The 25,925-nt window shown below is 40.0% G+C and overlaps 1 protein-coding gene and 1 non-coding gene across 3 annotated transcripts in view; both read right to left on the bottom strand.

Annotated features, from left to right (window-relative positions):
* Positions 1-25,925, bottom strand: part of SMYD3 (SET and MYND domain containing 3) — a 739,173-nt gene that overhangs the window by 697,115 nt on the left and 16,133 nt on the right. The window lies entirely within an intron of this gene.
* Positions 7,129-7,255, bottom strand: LOC113907093. The gene has a single exon (XR_003515087.1). It is a non-coding gene; the product is annotated as a small nucleolar RNA SNORA18 (small nucleolar RNA).

Below are 25,925 nucleotides of genomic sequence, written 5' to 3'. Positions count from 1 at the left end.
GTGCAGCCAAATAAATACATATTTTTTTAAATAAAATAAAATTCACATTCCATTATATAGCCATAATTTTATGTGTCTTTCATGCATTGTCCAAAGCAGTGGTTCTTAAACTGCAATGTGAATCAGAATCACCTGGAGAACATGTTAAAACACAAGACTTCGACTTGACCTGGTGAGTTTCTGATTCTACAGATCTGAGATGTGGCCTGAATCTTTGCAGTTCAAGTTCCCAGGGATGCTTCTGGTCCAGGGACTCAACTCTGAAGACCACTGGTCTAAAGGATGATTCTAAAGGTAAAAACCAATAAAGGACATTGCTCAACAACAGGTCAAATGGCACGTTAAGATTACACTTCTCTCACTGTATCTCACTGTGCACACTGTTCACTGAGTCCATAGTAGACAAGACATGAGCTAAGAAGAAGCTGGAAGAAAATGCGAGGAGCCATAGGAATTGCAGACATGTTTATTCTCTCCTGGCTGGCACAACAGCTGTAGCAGCAGCCATAATATAACCTAACACAAAACACCCACAAGGGCTTTCCTGGCGGAGCTTACATATGCTTACAGAACAAAAAGCTGCCCGTGGCCAAGTGAGTACCTCATGACGTGCGTGCACAGCTCTATAAGTGATCTCAGCTGTTATGTAATCATTTACAAAACGTGGGGCAAGGGAAGCTGACCATGCCATGTTGGCTGATTTGCTCTTTCCCTACACATTTTGTTCTCTATGCTTATAAGGTCATGACCCTTTTGCTACTAGAAAAAGAATGCTCCGAATGCCACAATACAATACCCTTTCTGGCTATGACCAGTTGCTCCAAAGCGTACCAAGTTTTAATTTGATTGATATTTAGATCAAAATTTATTGCACTATTTCCCCCTTTGAAATTTGTTTTATGTTTTTTGTGCACTTTTTACTCACCCTATCTATAGCTTAGATTAGAAAACAAATGGCCTTCTCTTCTAATTTGAACCAAATGCATATTATAAGCAGTCATCCTGACATTTCACTGCCCTACAGGTAGTCTCCTGGAGCTGAGGATAGAGGTGGGAACTGGAGACATACATTTGAGAATCATCAATTTACAGGCAATGTTTTAAGAGACAGGCAGTCAATTCTAAAGGAAATCAACCTGAATATTCATTGGAAGGACTGATGCTGAAGCTGAAGCTCCAATACTTTGACCACCTGATGCAAAGAGCTGACTCACTCTTTGCTGCTGGGAAAGATTTAGGGCAGGAGGAGAAGAGGGCGACATTGGATGAGATGGTTGGATAGCATCACCAACTCAATAGACATGAGTTTGAACAAACTCTAGGATAGCGAAGGACAGGGAAGCCTGGCGAACTGAAGTCCATGGGGTTGCAAAGAGTGGGACACAACTTAGCATATGAACAACAAATCTGTCTCAGGCTTATAAATTTGGGTGTAAACTTGGTAATAGATGTTTCTCAGGCTTCCCCAATGGCTCAGCAGCCAAGAATCCGCCTGCAATGCAGGAGACACAGGAGTCGTGGGTTCAGGTTCAATCCCTGGGTTGGGAAGATCCCCTGGAGGATGGCATGGCAACCCACCTCAGTGTTCATGCCTGGGAAATCCCATGGACAGAGGAGCTGGCAGGCTACAATCCACGTGGTTGCAAAGAGTCGGACATGACTGAGCACACATACACACATAAACTTAGTAATAGATTATCTCAGGCTCACCTTTGGTATCACAAAATGACAAAGAACACTTGCAGACTGAATATAAAAATTTACTTATTATTGACTCCCACCTGTCCTTAACCCAAAAGGAGAAGAAAGTGAGATTCCTGGTAAGAAGGAATGACCCACAATCTCACTAAGCAGTAACGTGAACGTACGTGAAGTCGCTCAGTTGTGTTCGACTCTTTGAAACCCCATGGACTGTAGCCTACCAGGCTCCTCTGTCCATGGGATTTTCCAGGCAACAGTACTGGAGTGGATTGCCATTTCCTTCTCTAAGGGATATTCCCAACCCAGGGATCGAACCTGGGTCTCCCGCATTGTAGACAGACACTTTACCATCTGAGCCACCTAAAGCCTATACAAAAGGGAGGAAAGTAGGCCACCATCTCAGCAACCTGTCAGTCACCTATGACACTGACTCCTTGAGCCTCTTCTGGTCAGATGAGAAACAGCTCTTCTACACAGTGAGGAGGTCTTAGCAGGTGAGCAAATTCCCAGGTGCTCCAAAAAAATCCTCAGAATTTCCAGCTGCCAACAAGGGTATTCAAAAGCTTCCCTTTCTATCCCCAACACCAACATATACACTCATCTAAAGTTCAAACTAACACTTAGAAAATCAAAAGCAAACTGCTCACAATTTTAGAACCACAGATTTTAATTTGGCCGGTCACTTGGTGGTCATCTTAAGGGAGGCTCATGATACCATATCTAAAAGTCAAGGAAAATGAAGACCTAGAAGGACTGCCTCTACTACAGAAGATATCGAAATGCATGAGACTGAACAAACTTCCCTAAGAAAAATGTTCAGAAAGACAAGAAGACCCAGATTGTACCTGAGGAACTCCATTTTTCAAGGGCAGGCAGAAGAGGCAGAATCAACAAATGAGACTAAGAAGTAGATAATGAGATAATAGGGAAACCAAGAAAGTGTGGTATTACATGCAAGTCAAGAGACTTAGGTATTTTAAGAATAAGGGAGACATTAGCCATCAGGGAAATGCAAATTAAAACCACAAGGAAATACACTTCTAACCCACCGTGATGGCTACAACCAAAACACAGACTACAGATGTTGGCAAGGATGTGGAGAAATGAGAACCCTCCACATGTGTTGGTAAGAATGTAAAATGGCACAGCCACATGGGGAAACAATCTGGCAGTTCCTCAAATGATTAAACATACATGATTCAGAAATTAAACACACATAAAAAAAAATGCATGATACAGTCCTACACATATTCCCAAGAAAAACGATAATGTCCACACAAAAAGTTACATTGTGAATGTTCACAGCAGCATTATTTGCATATTATAGCCAACAGGTTGGAACAATGCGAGCGTCCATCAACAGATGAATGGATAATCAAAATGAAATACATACATACAATAGAATATTATTCAGCCATAAAAAGGAATAAAGTTGAGATATGCAACCACATGGATGGAACCTGAAAACATTACACTAAGTGAAAGAAGCCAGTCATAAAAGGCCACATATTGTATGATTCCACTTACATGAAATATCTAGCAGAGGCAAATTCATAGAAACAGAAATTAGATTCGAGGTTACCAGGGGCTGGGGAAGAAAGAGGAGAGTTATTATGTAGTGGTTACAGAGCTTCAGTCCAGTATAACTGAAGCAGTATTAGAAATAAATAAATAATATTTTAGCTACATTTCAATTTTTTAAAAAAGGAAAGAACAGGGGACTGCTCTGGTGGCACAGTGGATAGGAGTCCACCTGCCAATGCAGGGGAAACAGGTTCGATCCCTGGCCCAGGAGGATGCTATATGCCACATGGCAACTGAGTCCACGCACTGCAACTGCTGAAGCCCTTGCACCTAGAGCCTGTGCTCCACACAAGAGAAGCCACCGTAATAGGGAGCCAGCGCACCAGAGAGGAGCCCCCACTCCCCACAACGAAAGAGAGCCCACACACAGCAATGAAGACCAGGGCGACCAAAATAAATAAATTACATAGAAAAGGAAAGAACAAAGAAGGCATGGGCAATTGCTCCTGTATGCGGCAATCCTCCTGCCCATGACAACTATAAACTCTGGGCAAAATATTAAAAAATCAACTACCAAAGGCACTGGAGAGCTACCAAAAGCAGAGAGAAAATCACAGGAGAAGACAAAAGTGTGGGTAGAGAGGGAGTCGGGGGTTATACTTGGAAGAAGGGAATAGTGCTAGGTGAATTTCCAGGTTGGTTGGTTGGTTTGAATGACTTTTATTCTGAAGGCAGGTCCCAGTTTGTGCTATAAAGGACAGCTAAAATCAAGATAAAAAATTCAGACTTAACTTACTGGCTTGAAAAACCAGAGTTTGGGGCATCTAAAACAGCTAGTAAATGAAGGGAAGAAATGAAAAAAGAGACTCAAAGAGAAGAGCACGTGTCCCCCAATTTCTAAGTATGAAATCTACCAAAATTTTTGGCTGACACTCAAAAATTACACACGGATAGGGCAAGATGCTGGAGAAGGCAATCGCAACCCACTCCAGTGTTCTTGCCTGGAGAATCCCAGGGACGGCAGGGCCTGGTGGGCTGCCGTCTATGGGGTCGCACAGAGTCGGACACGACTAAAGCGACACAGCAGCAGCAGCAGCAGCAGGGCAAGATGCGAGCTTCTCAGGTGGTACTAGTGGTAAAGAACCCACCTGCCAAAGCAGCAGACGCAAGAGACGCAGGCTCAATCCCTGGGTCAGGAAGATCTCCTGGAAAAGGAAATAGCAACTCTCTCCAGTATTCTTGCCTGGGAAATTCCATGACAGAAGAGCCTCATGGGCTACAGTTCATGGGGTGGCAAAGAGTTGGACATCACTGAGCAACTGAGCAGAGCAAGACGCAAGCAGCTAAAATAAAGCTAACAGAAATGAACAGAGATTTCAGCTGCTGCCCACTGCAGAGGAGAGAGTCTAGAGTTTAACTACTGTAACTAGGATCAAAGCCATAAAGGTTTCAGAGCCCTAAACACAGTGAGATGGTATGTGAAGCCTTAGGAGATGACACTGCCCAGGGCCCTCACTTATATAAGAAGTTTGAAAGGGCTTCATGTTACAATCTATAATCAGATGATAATGGCCTGCTAGGAAGAGAAAGGTATTAAGAGGGACTAGAAGCCAATTCCACAATACCACAGGAAGTTAGTCGAGTCTACTCAGGCAGAAAGGAGTGCTAGCATGCATGACACATATCCGACATTTCTGACCTAAGAGATCAAAATCATGATTTCTGTACACCCAATAAAGCTAATACAGAGGCCTGTATACCATGGACTCGCTCTTCGTTGATGACATAACCACTTCTATGTGTCTTAATGCTCCCTGCTTCTGCTCTAAGATGAATAACCAAGTCTGGGCCAGAACAAAAAGAACTGTTTTAGGTTTACTTCTCCAAAACCCAACTGTAGTACATGTAGTTTTGTCAGGCCATTTTTTCCCTTAAAACACATACACACACACAGCGTATGTGTGTACACTTAGGTAGATACAGCTGCACAGAAATAAACAAGCTTGTGTTTGTGTGTGTATGTGTGCATGTGTGTTTGTTTAGACAATGTTGGCTGCTGTGCAAATAAAGAGAAACGTTCAAATTCAAGTTACACACTGAAGGAACAGTTGACAATATTTATTGTTTAATTGAATGGAGAAAATGAAACAGTTCTATTTAAAGATTTCCCATGTTTTCTTACAGCTTGATTATTACTAAAGGGACAAATAAGAGTTTCTTGTCAATCTGGTCTCCTCTTCTTAAGCTTTTCCATTCCCTTAATTAGCATGTATCTTAATGCTTTAGTTAATCCTTTTACACTGCTTAGGTTCTGGTAATAAGGAAAATCAGTACACTAAGTCTAACTTGCTTTATATCTTGGAGACTACTTTAGTAGTCTGGGTCTAGCATATATTCATAGTAAATCTGATTTATTATGGTACTATGTATTTTTTATACCTATTTTTTTAAACTAAAGAAAGTATCTTGGCTCCTTATTACTTTTGTTGATGGGTATTCTGTTCATCTCAGGGAAGAAAAATCTTTTATGATTAGCTCTATAAATCACTACTCCAGGCTTATTTCAGAACCATTTTTCTAAAAACATTGTTTTACAACTTCACTTGCTTTTGGCTCAGGACATTACTTTGTAATAGGTCTTGTAAGGTTCAAGAAACATTTTTCTGTACTAAAATAGCAGATAGACACTACGGACTGAAAGCCCAAGACCCATTTATGACTTACATGACTGGGGAGTTTGGGAAGCTGGACACAAATGGCTCAGTCCCTTCAGAGTTCTTTCCTGGGGTAACACATCCATGTCATAAACTGCAGAGAGGCAGGTCCTGCCCCTCAGGGGAAAGCCTGGGGTCATTCAGTGATGCCAAGAGACTAAGTGGGCCTCTGTTGCCTAATCCTGTGGAAGCCAACTGTTGCCATACACCAAAGTCATTTTTTCCCAATGGTCTATCACTAAGGCTGAGGTTTTGATATTCAAAACAAAACAAAAAAATCTGTAGGGCCATCAAACTCAGTATACCATAGGCCTACCAAAAGTTCCCAAGATTTATTTGTAACCTACTCCTAAAAAAAAAAAAAAGTGAAAGTGTCAGTTGCTCAACTGTGTCCTTTGCAACCCCATGGACTGTAACCCGCCAGGCTCCTCTGTCCATGGGATTCTCCAGGAATGAATACTGCAGTGGGTTGCTGTGCCCTCTTCCAGGGGATCTTTCCAACCCAGGGATCAAACCCAGGTGTCCTGCAATGCAGGCAGATTCTTTACCATTTGAACCACCAGGGAAGCCCAACCTAATTCTATATATGCTTAATCACTTTTAACACCTAAATAAAGTGAAATAAAATACAAAATATTCTAATTCTATATCAGGGCACTTTCAGCTTTTTTTTTTTTTTTTTTTTTTGCACAAAGTGTAAAGGGTTTTTTAATTATGCATAACACATGCCAAATTTTTATTTAAGCCAATAAATTTTTAAAGAATTGCACATGTTCTGATTCTTTCTACTGCTTCACCTTAGTTCCTCCAAAGTCATAATCTTCAAGATAAGACAGCCCTTTCAAAAAGAAGTTTTGCTCAATCCACAGCTGTCACGTCAATCAGCACAAAATTCTTTCATCTCTTTGATCTCCAGTGGAATACAGACACACTTCAAAATTTCCCACCTAAGGAAAAAGATTGTAATCTTTGGGATCCAATTTCCTGAAGCAATTTACTTTAGGACCATGGTTAGGGTCAGGAGATAGATCTGCTAGTTCTGAATTTGACACTCTTTAAAAATATATTAAATTCAAATCATATTCACTCCTAAGCTATCACACCTTAGAACAGTACAGATTGTTGGGATATGCCCATATCTAAGATTTTAAAAGTTTGCCTATTACGTTTTTCATAGTTTATTTGGCAGCTCTGTCTTGTAATTCTTTCCCACTGACCTAACAGTTGTATGAGTAAAGGAAACCACACAGTTACTCTACGAAGCATTTCCAACAATGTAGGTTTACAGATAAAGCCCCATCAGGACAGACCTCAGGGGGCACTTTCAGCTTTTAAACTTTGCAGTCTGTAGTTTTCCTCCACAGACAAGACAGACATACCTTTTACACAGTTCTTACAGAAATTCGGCTTGACTAGTCCTTTTACAAACTAATATTAAATAATTATTAACAGCAAAACTTAATTCTACATATAGGATTATAAAATGTAGGCACTAGGCTTTTTCTTCTCTAATATGTACAGAGGATTCCAACCTCTAAAGCACAAGTCAACAACTCTTGGAGGTTAATGGAGGAAAGAAGGTAGACAGGAAGAGGTGGGGGGAGGAAGAGAGTCTGCAGGTCATTCTCCCCCTTCCTTTCTTCCACCCTCTTTCTAAGAAGGTACAGTTGTATGAGGCAATTCAGGTAGAAAGAAAACAGCCCTATGATAACCTTAAGGTGTTGCCTTTTTGGTACTTTTGGCAAAGATGGTCAAATCCTCAACTACAACCTCCTGGTGATTTATGGGATGATTAAAGTTCTTACTGTGAATTTGCACTTAAATTGATTTTATTCATGCTCCAAAGTTGTAAGTTATCTACTTTTCACTTTGCTATTCCATGACAAGTAACACTGATACAGAAAGATAATACTAGTATATGATCCTAAAGCTATTTTTAATACCTTTACCAGTAAATTAATAACGGGTTCATGGTAACAAACATTGGCATTTTACTCTGTAATTACTCATGTGCTGCACATAGTGTACCCTACACCTTAAAAATGCCTTGCTAATTCTAATGAAGCACTTCCTGTGAACTCCATTCCTCTAAGCACTGTACATATACCATTATTATCTCTGTTCTACAAATAAGGAAATTGAAACTCAGGAGGTTAAATAACTTGCCCAATGTCACATTAGAAAGGGTCAGATTCATGTCCATAGCTCATGTTCAACTGGTGCTTCTCAGACTCTGAGACACACACAAATCACCCGAACACTTTGATTAAGCTGGCTAAGGGCTGGGTCTGACATTTTACATTTCCAAAAGGCACCAACGCTGCTGGTCCACAGACCACACTTTTAGTAATAAATTCTAGATCACTTCACTCTGCTACCCAACTATATACTAGAAGAGGATGATATTTAACTTAGGATCCAGTGACCTAAGCAAAAAGGCATTTATATCCTAACTTTAAGTACTTAATCAAGGTGTTGTTTTCAGTCTATGTCAAGAGTTTCAATTTACAATGAAGTTCTAGACCCAACTAAAATACACTTGATTTGTGCAATGTCTTTTTTTCTATTCTTAGGACAAAAGCCTATTTCTCCTATTCCCATGCAAATATACAGAAGAAAAACAACCTTTTTTTTTTTTGATTAGGGGGAGTGGGGAGGTAGACAAGGTTTTACAACTTGGCATTTGACTGAACATTACACATAAAAGCAGACACATCATTAAGACACAAAGCTCTTGACTACTCAGTTCTCAAATATGCCACAAAAAGCTTCAAAGACAGCTTGTCTCTGGATTTCTCCTGCTCAGCAACTTTTTAAAGGTGGGATTACAAAAAGATATTGTTCCAAGTAGTCATGTTTGTCTACTAAAAACAACACGCTTCAAGTCCTTACACTTAAAGACACCTCTGACACGAACTGAAATAGACTTACTTGTTTGAAACTAGACCAACATTAAAATATGGTTAATTCCTAATGTACTTAAACCTCATTTCTCTTTCTCAAAATCAAGCCATTTCTAAAAATTATCTTGTCTCTCTTGAGGACTACCCAGGGTTTTCTGTGTTCATGCACTCTATTTTTCCTTTTTATGTAATATTTGAATAAATATAATCAAGGAACTTATTAGACTTTGAAATTAAAATCTGGTCTTATGAACCAAATTACCTATAGAACTTTCTCCAACAGGTACCTTTATTTGGCAAAACTAATACAATTATGTAAAGTTTAAAAAAAAAAAAAAAAAGAGTACTGAAAAAAAAAGTGCTGCCTTTTAAAATCACCTTTCTTTTGTGTGTGTGTGTGTGTGACTGAACTGAATTTATTTTTTTCTCTCTCTCTTTTTTTTTTTAATTTTATTTTATTTTTAAACTTTACATAATTGTATTAGTTTTGCCAAATATCAAAATGAATCCACCACAGGTATACATGTGTTCCCCATCCTGAACCCTCCTCCCTCCTCCCTCCCCATACCATCCCTCTGGGTCGTCCCAGTGCACTAGCCCCAAGCATCCAGTATCGTGCATTGAACCTGGACTGGCATCACCTTTCAACATGAATATATTCTAATGTTCTTTTTGAAACGTAGAGAAACTACTTGAAAAAATGGGTAGAAGGGACTATTTATATGGCTTTCCTACCAGCAAATAGGTACAAATTTGGCAATTAGGCAGATCCGGATTTCTATTCTGGGTTTACATCCACTCTTAGTGACTGTGTGACCTAAGGGCAGGTTTATCTAAACTTGCTATGCCGTAATTCTTGGTTTTTCATATAGTAAGCACTCACATAATTATTATTGCAGCAGATATTATAGAACCCTTTATATTATAAAAGAGAAAGTTAAACTTCACGGAATTTATGCAACTTGTCGAAGGTCACACAATAACTGAAAAAAAATGAGTAAGTTCAGCTCTATCTGACTGCAAAGCCCATGAAATCTCCTCTGACCCAGATTGCATCTTTAATGTAGAGTTTTTAATTGCTTAACAGAGAAAACAAGTACTTCTCACACACCCAGTGGATCTTTAATTTTAAAAAGCCTATACCTATCAGATCAGATCAGTCACTCAGTCGTGTCCGACTCTTTGCGACCCCATGAATCGCAGCACGCCAGGCCTCCCTGTCCATCACCAACTCCCGGAGTTCACCCAGACTCACGTCCATCGAGTCAGCGATGCCATCCAGCCATCTCATCCTCTGTCGTCCCCTTCTCCTCCTGCCCCCAATCCCTCCCAGCATCAGAGTCTTTTCCAATGAGTCAACTCTTCGCATGAGGTGGCCAGAGTACTGGAGTTTCAGCTTTAGCATCATTCCTTCCAAAGAACACTCAGGGCTGATCTCCTTCAGAATGGACTGGTTGGATCTCCTTGCAGTCCAAGGGACTCTCAAGAGTCTTCTCCAACACCACAGTCCAAAGGCAATACCTATAGTGTATCACAAATGCCACCTACATCTACAGTATTGGTAGTAAGACAACCAATTATCAAATATCAACTAACTGGATGGGAAAAACATAAAGGTGAATCTCAAGTAAACACACATACATATGTAGTTGAGGACAAAGATGACTGAGAAAACTAGCTATTAGGTCCTCCCAGGTTTTCATTCTAAAAAACATCTGTTGAAGACCCACTATGAGAGCATAGTGCTAGAGTAATATTTTACCAAACATTATAAGAGGGATTAAGACTAAAGATAAGGACAATTTAAAACAAGAAAAATAAACCAACTTAAACCACAATAAGAATATCTAATAGCTGATGTTTTAAGTGATAGGAGATTTAATGTAATTGCATCTGAGGATATTCACCCTAAGGGCTTTTCTGGTGGCTCAGTGGTGGTAAAAAAAAGCCGTCTGCCAATGCAGGAGACTCAGGTTTGATCCATAGGTTGGAGAAAAAAAACAGCAACCCACTCCAGTATCCTTGCCTGGGAAACCCCATGGTCAGAGGAGCCTGGCGGGCTACAGTCCATGGGGTCACAAAAAAGTCAGGCACGACTTTAAACAACAACACACTCACCTAGATACTAAGGCTCGTCTGTACAAAAGTGATAATGGGTGAGAAAGCGTCTATGGACATGCAAGTGCTCAGTTGTAGACGCCTATCCTCTGTCCTGGCGGCAGTACAAGGTCAGGATTCACAGCATGGACCTGAGGTCACAAGGACCTGAGTTTAAGATCTAGCTCCGTCATTAACAGCTGTGTGACTTTAGTAACCTCTTTTAAGCCTTAGTGACCTCAACTGTCAAATAGGAATAAAAACCACACTTATTCTATACAGTTATTCACTGAACACACTTTCACTGAAGGTGTACCTCACCATCTAGCATTGCACTGGGCGCTGTGGGTAAGGTGTGAAAATACGTGTAATGCGCTTGGTATGTGTCAAGAACAACCCAGGGATTTTTGTCAGTTTTGTCCCCTGCTGTTGCTCAGTACTTAGAGCAATGACTGACAAGTAGAAGGCTTTAAATAAATATCTTGCTAAATAGTGAATAAACTGGTTAGTGCCAGGTGGATCAGAAACTATTCCCGCTGCCATAATCCTTGCTGGACTCGGCCTTCTTGAGAATATACATATGTAAGCATTGCCGGAAGTTCAAGTCTCCTCATTTGTTTTTAATAAGATTTAGAAGTCTAGCTCCTAAGACTCCATATGAGATTTTCTGTCACATATTTACAGTGTTTTTAACTGAACATTCTGTACAATAAAATATTAAAACATACAAAGAAGTAAAGTATGATGCACCTTCATGTATTCATCAACCAGCTTCAACAATAAGCAACACATTTTTCACCGTATTAAAATGTGTTTCCCAAATCTTAGCAAGGTAAGACTTATAAACTACCTATTTGGACATAACTGTCAGTTCCTAGTCTAAGAGAAAGCAGGAGGTATGCGTTTATGCTCTCTCATACAACTTTGGCTCTCGCATCAGCTCTCTTATAAGATGGCACTGCAGAGCAAAAATAAATTTTACTGGCAATGAGCATTCACAGAAAATATAGCCATCAATCCTCTCCTAAGCCCTTCCATTCTGCTATTTTGGGTCTTTCTGATAAATTAAAAGCAAATTTCAATGCAATCCAAGGAAGGTTTTTCATTGTTTTCTTTTTTAAAGGATCTCTTTAAATTTCAATTTTAAAAAGAACCAACAGGGAAGCCTTGCTACACAAAGATTATGAATGTAATAAATCAGCTCCATGATTTCCCTGGTGGTCCAGTGGTTAAGAGTCTGCTTGCCAATGAGGAAGACACAGGTTTGATCTCTGGTCCAAGAGGATCCCACGTGCCACGGGGCAACTAAGCCAGTGAGCCAAACTACTGAGCGCCCCTGCGCCCTAGAGCCCAGGAACCGCAACTACTGAGCCCACACGCTGCAACTAGGGAAGTCCGAGCACCACAGCCTGTGCTTCGCAACAAGACAAGCCGCTGCAATGAGAAGCCTGAGCACCACAAGAGAGTAGCCCCCGCCACCGTAATTAGAGAAAGCCTGCACGCAGCAACAAAGACCCAGCACAGCCACACATAAATAAAAAAATATGTTTTTAGTTAATAAATAAGTGCTCCAAGGACCTTCAGATCAGTATGTCATCTCTTCTCTGAGAAGCTTAAAACACTTCCTTAACATCTTTCATTAAAGTGATTCTCAGTTCGCCATGAGAATCCAGGCTTCCCTGGTGGCTCAAAGGGGAAAGAGTCTGCCTGCAATGCAGGAGACCCAAGTTTGATCCCTGAGTCGGAAGATCCCCTGGAGAAGGAAATGGCAATCCACTCTAATATTCTTGCCCGGAGAATTCCATGGACAGAGGAGTCTGGCGGGCTACAGTCCATGGGGTCACAAAGAGTCGGACATGACTGTGCAACTGACTCTTTTCAGTTTGCCATGAAAGGTGACATGACACTCTGGGTCAGGCGAGGACAAACAACCGCTATACTGACGGTCTCACTTGAGGCTATTATGTGTAGGCATGGCAGTCCTCCTCACCGACCCAATCCTCAAAGTTACAGGCAGGTACCAGGCACTTTTTATCACTTTACAGATTAATTAGTCATGTATCTAGTTCCATCAAACACAAAAGCACCCACGTGATACAAGTTCCATCAGATTTTTTTTTTTTTTAAACAGCGACAATGGCTGCTAGAAGCCATCTCATTCCCTTTCCTGGCCTCCATCATGGCCAAGTATAAGCAGGAACAACCAAGATAGGCTCTCCACAAGCCTCAGTCAGAGGCACACACACCCATCCTCTCACATGTCCTAGGATAAACTGCTACTCAATCTCAGTACCTTTTTCTAAAGATGTGGCCAGCCCCTGAACTAACAGACACAGAACTTCAACTGGTAAAATTAAGGTAACAAGCCACACGTCTTTTATAAACACAATAACCTAGGAGATAGTGAGAAACAAGTATTACTCCAATTTCAAGTGCAAGAAAATCAAAGTCATACATTTCTCCCTAGGAGAAATATCCAACAAGATCCTGGAAAACTGCCGTCTAAGAACAGAGAGAAGAAAACATTATACCACAAGCAGAGAGGGACCAGGGAACCAAAGATTCCCAAGAGTCTATGGTTGTAAGTAGATTTCCCAAAGAGATAAAACTCGTTACCCCAAATTTCAGGTTTCTTCTGACTTAGACCATATGTTCTTACACAACCAGATTGATCTCACTGGCCCTCTCTTGAACCTAAACAAAACCCAGTTGTACATTTAGAGAGGATTTACTGCTCACAGCAACAAAACTGATTTTCTACTGCACGCACGTGACTGCTTTTCTAATGTTCCTTTTTAAGTTAAGACAATGAAAGGAGGAGTTCTCCCTTGATGATATGTAGACCTCAATTGATGCGCTTTAACATTAAACTAAGAATTAAGCTGTTGATAAGTCCTTGAAATCTGGTATTCTCATAAAACATTCACGTTAATTCAAGCAAAACATTAAAGAGCATTACATAATAAGTCATACTAAACTGGCGATGAAAAGAACCACCATTAAGACACTCAGAGCATCAGTTTATCACAAGTTATCATTCACAGCATGAAAATATGTTTTAAGACTAACATCAAAATACTCACTGAGCCCCCAAAGGTACCCTATTCTTCCCTTAAATACACAGCATTTACCAAAGCATTGTTGTATGCAAACACAAAGATTGCCTTCTCTAAAAACAAAACTATAGAACTTCTTTGTTCTTTAGAAGAACAGCCACTAAGTTATCTCTATTGCTGAACTAAAGGCTTAAGGGACCATTTATGGGAAAGAAGGTTGTGTAATTATGTACTTATGTTCTCTCATACAGCCTTGACTCTCACATCAGCTTTCTTACAAGAGCGTGGAGCAAATAAGACAGCACAAGAGAGAAAAAATATATATATTCATAAATACCAGCAATGAGCATTCACCGAAAATGTAATAATCTGTATCTCTCTCTTCCCTTCTCTCTTTCTCTCTCTCCCCCTTTCATCCATTCTGCTATTTGGGGTCTTTGTGATTAAAAACAAAGTCTCAATGCAGTCCAAGTTGTTTGTGGTTAATTACAAATAATATTTCATATATTAATAAATAGACCATTATTTTTTCACTATTTTAACAGATGCTATTAACAAAAAAAGTTTTTAAGATAATGAAGGACAAAAAATACATAACTTTCAACCTAAATCTCTAAACTACTGGGCTAGCTACACATTACAAGAAAGGGTTTTATATATTCACTCTTGTCTGTAGAATTTTCCCTAATCTCTGAGACAGATTATCGTCGATTTTATTACATCACAGAATGTATAATTACTGTTGACATCTGACAAGTTTCAAACAGGAAAGAAAAGCTTAATTAGTAATAAAGTTCATGGGGTCTGACTTCAGGAATAATAGCATTAGCTGGATGCCTAGGGCAAGTTAAAACTTATCTAAATTTTAGTTCCCTCATCTATAAAATGGGAATAATAAGAATACCTACCTCATGGGCCTCATGGGCTTCCCTGGTGGCTCAGACAGTAAACAATCTGCCTACAATGCGGGAGATGGCGAGCTGGATTCCCTGGGTAGGGAAGATCCCGGGGAGAAGGGAATGGCAGCCCATTCTAGTATTCTTGCCTGGAGAATTCCATGGGCAGAGGAGCCTGGCAGGCTACAGTTCATGGGGTCACAAAGAGTCAGACACGACTGAGTGATTAACACTTTCACAGAGACCTCAGGAGATTTTGTGAGATTATATAAGATAATGCACGTTGAAACCCTTGGCATTGTTCCTGACATGGCAAGTACTCTAAAAGTGTTAAATATCATCATCCTCTATACTTACTATCACCATTTTGTTATTGTTCAGTCTCTCAGTGTGTCCGATTCTTTGCGACCCCGTGGACTGCAACACACCAGGCCTCCCTGTCTTTCACCATCTCCTGCAGCTTGCTCAAACTCACGTCCATTGAGTTGATGATGCCATCCAGCCATCTCATCCTCTGTCGTCCCCTTCTCCTCCTGCCTTCTATCCCTCACAGCATCAGGGTCTTTTCCAATGAGTCGGCTCTTCGCATCAGGTGGCTAAAGTATTGGAGCTTCAGCTTCAGCATCAGTCCTTCCAATTAATACTTAGGGTTGATTTCCTTTAGGATGGACTGGTTGGATCTCCTTGCAGTCCAAGGGACTCTCAAGAGTCTTCTCCAACACCACAGTTCAAAAGCATCAATTCTTCGGCGTTCAGCTTTCTTTATGGTCCAACTCTCATATCTGTACATGACTACTGGAAAAACCATAGCTTTGACTATACAGACCTTTGTTGGCAAAGCGATGTCTCTGCTTTTTAATAGGCCATCTAGGTTAGTCATAGCTTTTCTTCCAAGAAGCAAGCATCTTTTAGTTTCATGGCTGCAGTCACCATCTGCAGTGGTTTTGGAGCCCAAGAAAATAAAGTCTGTCACTGTTGGCATTGTTTCCCCATCTATTTGCCATGAAGTGATGGGACCGGATGCCATGATCTTCGTTTTTTGAATGTTGAGTTTTCACCTTCATCAAGAAGCTCTTTAGTTCCTCTTCGCTTTCTGCCATAAGGGTGGTACCGTCTATCACTATTACTATTTACTTATCAATCACAAATAATATCTTAGGCATTGCACCTGATGCTGGATACTTTATCATAGGTTTTCTCATTTATTTCTTTCAGCAACCTCATAAGGTAGGTACTGTTGTTATTGTTATTATTATTACTATTAACCCCATTTATCAATGAAGAAACTGGGTTTAGCAAGTAATTTTTCAGGTTCATACAATTAATAAATGGCATTTTTGTTGTTGTTGTTTAGTCAATAAGTTGTCTCCAACTCTGCGAATTTATGGACTGCCAGGCTCCTCTGTCCCTGGGATTTTCCAAGCAGGAATATTGGAATGGGTTGCCATTTTCTTTACCCGGGGAATCTTCCCGACCCAGGGATCAAACCCACATCTCCCGCATTACAGGCAGATTCTTTCCTGCTGAGCATCAGGGAAAATTCCAGTAAATGGCAAAACCAGAACCTGAACCAGAATGTATCTGATAACAAAGCTCCTTAACAGGTATGACATAAGTATTAACAGGTTGCAATTCCTCTAGAATGAGTAATAACAGATTCATTATCCAAAAGACATTATAGGTGACATTCACCTACAAGTAACTACACCAACTTCTGAATGCTTCAGCCAAAAATAGAAAAACCCAATTCCATCTCTAGATTAACTGACCTTCCGTTTTTTTAAAAGCTCCTTCAGGGATGTGAGTGATGATTTTGATAATATACCACATTTACATAGTCCTTTGGTATATAATATATACCAAATATATACTATACTATATATATATATATACACAAATATATGCTATAATAAATTGATCTTCACTATAATGCCATGGATACAGATAGGAACTATCATCTGATTAGATGAGGCAAGTGAAAGGTCACAAATCTGACAAGTAACAGAAGAAGGACTCAAACCTAAGTCTTCTTATTCCAAGTACAGAGCAATTTTTTTTACCACAACACGTAGACAAACAGGTTAATAAATATTAAAAACAAATCTCAAAAAAGAGTAACTGCTTCCCTAAAAAGAGTAATGGCTCCCCCCAAAAGGAGTCTACACATCACACTCATTCTCATCCATGATCAAAAGCCTTAAAGACAAAACAATGTGCTGTTCTCCAAATGACATCATTGAAAGAAAGGAGAAGGAACGTTAACACTCTTCAAAAAGGATGGCCGCGGGACCTAGAAGGAAGGCAGAGGATCACAGTCTCCAAGATAGGAAAATAAAATTATTTACCTGTACTAATGGAAAATACAGAAAATAAGGTTGAAAACTATACTGAGAAATTTAATTTATATGAGGAAGAACCATCAGAATCGGTATATATTGGCAGTACTAAAAGACATAGATCCTGCAATCAGAGATTCCAGGGGAGACAGAAAATTATATAATAAATATAAGTTCAAATAATTAACTAAAATACAACATAGTACACAGAATAAAAGATATATGCTATGAGTACATGGAAAAGAGAGTAACACTTTAACAAACTGACTAATTGAGTAATCTGTTGATCTACATTAAGAAAAAGTTAAAAATAGGAAATGCTTCAAAATACAAGAAAAAGAGTTTCAGAAGGTGTCAATCTGCTGTAGAAAACTAAGCTCAGTTTCTAATATAGCTGCCACTTACTATGCTTTTCCATTTCCGATGCCCAGTACATGAATCATTTGACCTGTCAATAAATTGACCATCCAAAAATGCACTGCTCACTAAATCCTGCTCATTCAGGGGTGGGCTCCAAGTTATATTTAAATCAAGTTACTCATTCTGTGACTGATAAATTAATGACTAAAGACAGTTCTTACAAGTCTAAAGTAGGCTTCTAGAATCATCTGCTAGCTCGAGTTGTATATCTTAACTAAAGACAAGAGAAGATCTTACTATAGATCTCCAATATTAAAAGGTCAGGTTCAAGAAAATCAATCAAAAAGCAAAGTTAAGACAGATAAAAGTGAAGTTTGCCAAGAAAAATGTCAGAGCTAAGCATAGAAAACAATAGTAAAAACTTTAATCAGGCTGTTACTGAGATATGCTGCAACTATTCACATTCAAGTAATATTTATTTCACCCCAGTAGTCTCAAAGTTCAGTGCCAATAAGACAAAGTAGACAAAAAGACAGATTCCATAGGGAATGTGTTCTTATCCTGCAGGTAAGCAAGTCTTAAAATTTGCTGCATACCAACACCACCCAGGTAGTCTAGTAAGAATGTACACTAGTGTGCCTAAAATAGTAGATATTCTGAGAAACACAGAAAAACAAATTTTAAAATAAGCCCACTGCCAACTTATTCTGATGGTTGTGGGTCATGCTTTGAGAAACAGCAATATTCCCGGCATTATACTAGGTACTCTCAGATGTGTTCTTTCACTTAACCTTCATAAAGATCACACGACATAGATATTATCCTTACTTTATGAATGAGGAAACAAAAGTCCAGGGGTTAAGATGCCCAAAATTAAACAGCTAAAGAGAAAGAAAAAGGACAGAAGACCAAAACTTAAACGACTAGAGAGAAAGAAAAAGGACAGAAGAGAAATTTGCTGTATTAGACAGCAACGTGAGAATAAAGTAAAGAAGCTGAAAATCAAATATTCTTAAAAGCATTAAAAAATAAAAATAATAGGAAATCAGAGAGTTTCATTATCTTGTGTCACTCAAAGACACAGAGACATGAAAGATCAACACTAAAAATTATACACTATTAAATAATTATTTAAAATTATCTCTATAAAAAGAATGTCTATATGTGCATAACTGAGTCACTTTGCTATACAGCAGAGATTGGCACAACGTGTAAATCAACTATACTTCAATTTTTTAAAAAAATTAAAATTATCTCTGTAGCTGACTACACGTAGGCTGAGGCAGAGAGCAAAAGTACTTTGGTATGAAGTTATCTATGTTTAAAATTTACTTTCTTTGAACTTTCAGTCATCTTTAACAGGTAAATTAAATACTCACCTATTAAAATTTATTTTGATATAAACTTCTTGGTGATTACACAGAATTATAATTTTGATAAAAAGAATTCAGCCTGTGGCCCAATGTATACTAGCTCTCTTAACTGGTAGTACCAACTGATAGAGCATATTAATTAATTAAAGGAAGGAGAAAGTTTCAAAGTACAAGGAAAACGTCTCAGGAGCTGGCTGTAGACATAGTGCTCTGATAACCCTGTAAATCTCAGAAACTGAAATGCTTATCAAGCATCCCTGTGTGCTCAGTACTGTGCCAGGCCCTGGAAATTCACAGGAAAATAAGACTACATCCTTGTCCTCAAGGAGGCTAAAACCAAATGGGAAATAAAATCTAGTAAGAACCAAATTAGGAACTAAAGTATGTAATATTACCTACTACCGCAGATCAATGAAGGAAATCAGTGAGAAGCAGAGCAAGAACAGTAAGTATGAACACCTCTTCCATACCAAATACTTTCACACATGTTATCTCTCTTAATTCTAAGCATACCTGAGAGGTAGCGTTCAAGGTGAAGAAGGCAAAGTTCAGAGCAGGAAGTCACTTCCCTCAACTCCCATAACTAGAAGGTACACTGAGAGGTAAGGCTGAACAGAGATGGGCCAGATAAGACAGGACCACTTGCTAATCTGAGAGAGCTAAGAATCAGTCACTGAAGGGACATTTAGGGAAAACCACTAGGCCATTCAGGTATGACCTAAATCAAATCCCTTATGATTATACAGTGGAAGTGAGAAATAGATTTAAGGGTCTAGATCTGATAGATAGAGTGCCTGATGAGCTATGGAATGAGGTTCATGACATTGTACAGGAGACAGGGATCAAGGCCATCCCCATGGAAAAGAAATGCAAAAAAGCAAAATGGCTGTCTGGGGAGGCCTTACAAATAGCTGTGAAAAGAAGAGAAGCGAAAAGCAAAGGAGAAAAGGAAAGACATAAACATCTGAATGCAGAGTTCCAAAGAATAGCAAGAAGAGATAAGAAAGCCTTCTTCAGTGATCAATGCAAAGAAATAGAGGAAAACAACAGAATGGGAAAGACTAGGGATCTCTTCAAGAAAATCAGAGATACCAAAGGAACATTTCATGCAAAGATGAGCTCGATAAAGGACAGAAATGGTATGGACCTAACAGAAGCAGAAGATATTAAGAAGAGATGGTAAGAATACACAGAAGAACTGTACAAAAAAGATCTTCACAACCCAAATAATCACGATGGTGTAATCAATGACCTAGAGCCAGATATCCTGGAATGTGAAGTCAAGTAGGCCTTAGAAAGCATCACTACAAACAAAGCTAGTGGAGGTGATAGAATTCCAGTTGAGCTATTCCAAATCCTGAAAGATGATGCTGTGAAAGTGCTGCACTCAATGTGCCAGCAAAATTGGAAAACTCAGCAGTGGCCACAGGACTGGAAAAGGTCAGTTTTCATTCCAATCCCAAAGAAAGGCAATGCCAAAGAATGCTCAAACTACCGCACAATTGCACTCATCTCACACGCTAGTAAAGTAATGCTCAAAATTCTCCAAGCCAGGCTTCAGCAATACGTGAACCGTGAACTTCCTGATGTTCAAGCTGGTTTTAGGAAAGGCAGAGGAACCAGAGATCAAATTGCCAACATCCGCTGGATCATGGAAAAAGCAAGAGAGTTCCAGAAAGGCATCTATTTCTGCTTTATTGACTATGCCAAAGCCTTTGACTGTGTGTGGATCACAATTAACTGTGGAAAATTCTGAAAGAGATGGGAATACCAGACCACCTGATCTGCCTCTTGAGAAATTTGTATGCAGGTCAGGAAGCAACAGTTAGAACTGGACATGGAACAACAGACTGGTACCAAACAGGAAAAGGAGTACGTCAAGGCTGTATATTGTCACCCTGCTTATTTAACTTATATGCAGAGTACATCATGAGAAACGCTGGACTGGAAGAAACACAAGCTGGAATCAAGATTGCCGGGAGAAATATCAATAACCTCAGATATGCAGATGATACCACCCTTATGGCAGAAAGTGAAGAGGAACTAAAAAGCCTCTTGATGCAAGTGAAAGAGGAGAGTGAAAAAGTTGGCTTAAAGCTCAACATTCAGAAAACAAAGATCATGGCATCCGGTCCCATCGCTTCATGGGAAATAGATGGGGAAACAGTAGAAACAGTGTCAGACTTTATTTTTCTGGGCTCCAAAATCACTACAGATGGTGACTGCAGCCATGAAATTAAAAGACGCTTACTTCTTGGAAGGAAAGTTATGACCAACCTAGATAGCATATTCAAAAGCAGAGACATTACTTTGCCAACAAAGGTTCGTCTGGTCAAGGCTATGGTTTTTCCTGTGGTCATGTATGGATGTGAGAGTTGGACTGTGAAGAAGGCTGAGCGCCGAAGAATTGATGCTTTTGAACTGTGGTGTTGGAGAAGACTCTTGAGAGTCCCTTGGACTGCAAGGAGATCCAACCAGTCCATTCTGAAGGAGATCAGCCCTGGGATTTCTTTGGAAGGAATGATGCTAAAGCTGAAACTCCAGCACTTTGGCCACCTGATGCGAAGAGTGACTCATTGGAAAAGACTCTGATGCTGGGAGGGATTGGGGGCAAGAGGAAAAGGGGACAGAGGATGAGATGGCTGGATGGCATCACTGACTCGATGGACATGAGTCTGAGTGAACTCCAAGAGTTGGTGATGGACAGGGAGGCCTGGCATGCTGCAATTCACGGGGTCGCAAAGAGTCGGACATGAATGAGTGACTGATCTGATCTGATCTGATTATATCAGTACTGCACAGAACAAACCAAAAGAGGGAAGATCTATAAAAAGATACAATTGTCTAAGAAACTGCTCTAGAAAGAAGCTGCCCCTCACTGTCAGAGCCAGCCTGGCACTATCAGCTTTGGCTAATTAAGGGAAGGAGAAAATTTCAAAGTATAAGGACAATGTCTCAGGTGTTGGCTGTAGACACAGTGCTAGGAGCTGCCCGACACTCTTAGCTAGTGGGTGGCGTTCCCCTGTTGAAGGTAATTCCACAAGCATCATCGTCAGACAAAGCTATTCTGTGGCAAAGATGGATCAAGACAAAAAAATAAAATAAAAAAGACCTCTCCAAAACCATGAACACAAAACATGAACAATGTCCAAGCCACAAAAATGATCAAACATTCCCCATCCTGGCTAACACAGGTGACTGTAGCTTCTTTATCAGTCATAGTTGTAGCCTCAATTCATTCCTCCTGCCTTCTAGGTCGGAGAAGGCGATGGCACCCCACTCCAGTACTCTTGCCTGGAAAATCCCATGGACGGAGGAGCCTGGTAGGCTGCAGTCCACGGGGTCGCTAAGACTTGGACACGACTGAGTGACTTCCCTTTCACTTTTCACTTTCATGCATTGGAGAAGGAAATGGCAACCCGCTTCAGTGTTCTGGCCTGGAGAATCCCAGGGACGGAGGAGCCTGGTGGGCTGCCGTCTATGGGGTCGCACAGAGTCGGACACGACTGAAGCGACTTAGCAGCAGCCTTCTAGGTAAGATTTAAATCACTGAATCGCCCTGCTTCTTGACAGCATCCAACTCCGAGCAAAGTCTTACTTCCTTGAGCCCTCTCCAAATCACTTAACACAAGCCAAATCCTACAACAAATCCCTTCCAACATCCTCTGTGACACCCCACAATTCCCCCACGGTCTGTGAGTTTTCTCATTGAAATGAATTAATAAACCCCACTTCGTTCAATGGCTCGTATTTTCCTGGTAGTCTTTGGGTAGAGGGGGCACTGACAAAGACAGGAGCCTGTACTAAGCCAGAGGCAGCGGGAACGCACGAAAGAAAGAGACATTTTCAGATAAGAATGAAAAGAACTAGTAACAGACAAAGAAGAAAAAAAAGCAAGACATACATCGCTAGGAATACTGAAATATTATGATCTTAGAGTGGATCTAGTTAAATTAGCTCATTTCTCATAGACTGTATAAAAGATATAGGAAGACAAAAATATTTAGTAGGCAATTTAGAGATAAAACAATAATGATGTCTGGGTTCCAATTCCAAAGGTTCTGATTTAACAGATCTTGAGTGTAGCTTGAGCATCACAGGATGTTTTAAAGCTCCCCAGGTGGTTCCTAGAGCAAAGTCAAGAATCACTATCGCAGAGGATTTTCATGACTGGGAGAAAGAAGGAAAAGCAATGGGAAAGGTGAAAAAAGACCCAAGGAATTACTGGGGCCAAAAGCTAAAATGAAAAATCTGGCTTGAAGACTGAACAGGATTCCAAGATACAGAGCAATGAAAATGATAAAGGAGGCACTGCACTTAACAAATGATGCACAGAAACCAGATGGGACTGTGAAGACAGGTTTGCTGCTGCTAAGTCGCTTCAGTCGTGTCCGACTCTGTGCGACCCCAGAGACGGCAGCCCACCAGGCTCCCCTGTCCCTGGGATTCTCCAGGCAAGAACACTGGAGTGGGTTGCCATTCCCTTCTCCAATGCATGAAAGTGAAAAGTCAAAGTGAAGTCGCTCAGTCGTGTCCGACACTTAGCGACCCCATGGACTGCAGCCTACCAGGCTCCACGGTCCATGGGATTTTCCAGGCAAGAGTACTGGAGTGGGGTGCCATTGCCTTCTCCGGAAGATAGGTTTAGGTGACTGGAAATATGGTCGACTGGTAAAGACAGTATTCGGCATTAGCAAAGTCTTCAGGTGGGAGACTTTCAGTCCTCTGAGGGTGCCTGCATAACAACTACACCTACTACCACAAATAGATGTAACTGTAGTTAGTGCCTGTTGTAGCTGTGTAGAAACGGAAACAGAGATATAGTCCTCCAGTCACGTTTCCTACCTGGTGTTCCCACACTGCCACCTAGTGGGTCAAAATGGCAAGGAGCTGATTTGCACTGAAAGTGATTTCTAGGTGGCTGTGAACTCATTTGGTTTCAAGGCAGGTGGAAAACAAGATGAATTCAAGGGTTTAAATCTTAAGGTTTTCCTCTGTTTGTTTAGAGTAGAAGATAGGCTTAAGGTACAGGGTTTCTTTTGGGGGTGTTGAAAATGTGCTACAATTGTGGAGATGGTTGCGTAACATTTCGACATACTTAATGCCAATGAATTATACAGTTAAAAATGGAAAAAATGGTCTTTTATGTTATATCACTGAATATATGATATGGTATAAGAATTATATTTCAACAAAGCTGTTACAAAAAAAAAAAAAAAAGGAGGAAGAGGCAACAAATACAGGAATGATCTCAAGAACGGTAGAAGAGTTTCAAAAGGATGTTAGAAATCATTCAATCCCTTCATTTCTAGCCCCCTTCATTTCAAAAAAAGTAAAATTGAGGCTCAGAGAATTAAATCACTTATGTTACATAGACAGTAAAACCTAAGCCCCTCAAAAGGGCACTATTACCTTATTTAATAGCCTTCTCTTGTCTCCCAGCTCTGACAACTGATTTTTCTTAAGCTTGGTCCTCAACAGTGCTATCTTTTGTTCAGTAACTTATTACCTGGGGATCTCAGCCACACCAATGACTTCAAATAGCACCACTATCATTGCCTAGTGTCATTATTCCAACAATTAAAGCCCAAAACCTGCATTCATCTTTTACTTCTCCCTCGCCTGACAGTCAGTCAATGAACTGTATCAACTCTTCTCTCAAAAGGACCTGTTTTATTGCCAGGCTCTCTAACACCCCCCTAACTTAGGCCTTCATTACTTCATACCCAAGTAAAGGAAATTTTCTCTGAACTGGAATCCCCATCTTCAGTCTTCCCACACCTCTCCCCAGTCACATTCACCAAACCAGTTCTCCTGCACAAGTCTTCTCAACATTTGTACATTTCATATTGCTACTCAAAAATCTTTATGAGTTCCTCAATACCTACAAAATAAAGTTCAAATTATTTAGCCTGACCATCAAGGCCTTCTGTATTCCAGAATCTATTCCAACCTTATTCACTATAACCTTCCATACAAATAACATTCCAATATAGTCAAAATGATCTGCTACAGAATCCATGGACTTCCCAGGTGGCGCTGGTGGTAAAGAACCCGCCTGCCAATGCTGAAGACATAAGAGACACAGGGTCGATCCCTGGGTCAGAAAGATCCCCTGGAGGAGGGCATGACAACCCACTCCAGTATTCTTGCCTGGAGAATCCTATGGAAAGAGGAGCCTGGTGGGCTACAGTCCATAGGGTCACAAAGAGTCAGATACGACTGAAGCAACTAAGCAGATACACATAGAATCTATATGCATCTCTCCATTAGTTATACCCCATAGCTATTATCTATTTCACTTATATCTATTTACTATTAATCTGTTTGTCTTTCCGCTCCCCCAGCCCCTGTTTCCTAAAAGTTCTCAGTTCAGCCTTACCTAGGCATCAGCCTTACCTGTAGGGCTTTAAAAATGTGGCCCGGACGTCTGGATATTTTTTAAAATTCTACAAGTAAATTTTACAAGGAGTGAACACCAGTGTTTCATAGACTTTAAGAAAGTCTTCTGTAAAATGGTTAAGTCTTCCGTACCTAAACTATCTAATATCATACAGTCAAAAACGAAAAAAACGTCCAGAGAAACTGTTTCCTAAACATCCAAGCATCCTTTTCTTGATCATCTGTACAATATCAATCTAATTAACATCTATTTCTTAACAAGAGTAAATGCAGTAGTTGAAAAATGCCAACAAGAATTAAATTTTTATATACTCATGAAGTTAATTTGTGAGAAATATCACAACCATTCAAATTAAAAACACAACTTCATACATGCTTGTCCCACATATGATGATTATTTAAATATGAACAGAACATGCTAATGTAAATATGCAGTTTGAAATTCAACTGCAGAATTATTTATGGTATCCTAAGTAGCTTGACTAAACCCAGCTGTGCCAATTTCACCCTCGCCCTTGAATTTAAAGATGCAAAGAAGGGAGTTAGTTATGGTGAAAAAGAGA

This window comes from Bos indicus x Bos taurus, chromosome 16 (assembly GCF_003369695.1).
Source record: "Bos indicus x Bos taurus breed Angus x Brahman F1 hybrid chromosome 16, Bos_hybrid_MaternalHap_v2.0, whole genome shotgun sequence".
Classification (NCBI taxonomy): Eukaryota; Metazoa; Chordata; class Mammalia; order Artiodactyla; family Bovidae; genus Bos; species Bos indicus x Bos taurus.
Note: the sequence above shows the minus strand (reverse complement) of the source record. Positions and strands in the feature narration are given on the sequence as shown.